This window comes from Mus pahari, chromosome 10 (assembly GCF_900095145.1).
Source record: "Mus pahari chromosome 10, PAHARI_EIJ_v1.1, whole genome shotgun sequence".
Lineage (NCBI taxonomy): Eukaryota > Metazoa > Chordata > Mammalia > Rodentia > Muridae > Mus > Mus pahari.
Window position 1 is genome coordinate 99,742,548 of NC_034599.1, and position 1,086 is coordinate 99,743,633.

Sequence of the window (1,086 nt, forward strand, 5' to 3'; positions counted from 1 at the left end):
GCCAATGCAAATCAAAACCCACAAGGAAGCACCATTCTAGGCCAATGGAAGGGCAATAATTTGATAGAATGACATTTGTGGCTTTCTGTAATGGCCTCTGTCTGCTGCAAAGAGACATCTTTGATGAGGTGCGAGAGCATCATTTATCTGTGGCCATAAGGAGAAGTTTTAGAATGCGGTTAGCAATTATTCTGGTTAGTAAAGTGTAGTGGATTTTTCTCTAAGAGCCAAGCATTAATTATTTTAATAATGTTTAACAGTCCTCTTGACAGTGATTATGACCTGACCCAGCAGTACCAACCTAAGCTGCCCATCCTTTTCACATGCCTGATGGTACTGTCAACTGCTAACCATTCAGAGTGACTTCAGTCAGAGGAGCCCTAAAGCATGCAGAAGCGTGTGATAGATTCCTACACTGAACTATTATGCAGTAGCAAGGATGGATGCATACAATGGTGCAAATGAGCGCCGTGTACTGAGAGAGGCCACACACAAATGACGTATGGCCATGAATGTTTACATGAAATTGAATAGATAAACCCTATAGAAACAGGATACATTTTGAAGGGCACCAAAGACTGGAGGAGTGGTTAGGGGAGGTGGACACTAAAAATCTAGGATATTATGTAGTGTCATAAAAATATGTTAGAACTTGATGTAGGTGGCAGCAGCTTAACAATGTGATGGTATTGCCTTTAAAGGAGTGATTTTCATTTTGTGCCTGTGCGTGCACACACACAAGAAGGCACCCAGTGGTACTCTGAAAAATCTGGGTGCAGAGCCCTGTCCTCTTGCAGCTGGCTGTTTAATGGGAGGCCTGTAGATGATAGGTCCTGATGAGGACTTTGCATCCAGGATATCAGAGTCACCAGCTAGAGCCAAATGACTTCGGGCAGAGAGAGCAACATAAACAGGGAAGACAGAGGAGGTCCCTCGCATGTCCAAGAGGACCCTGGGAGAGTTTGAACTTGTTTTAAGTAGGCGGAGAGACCTTAAGAGGACAAAGGAAAGAACAGCATATTGAACAGCTAAGGGGAGCGGGCATCTGGCGGTGTTCCTGGTGACTTTTTTTTTTTTTTTTTTTTT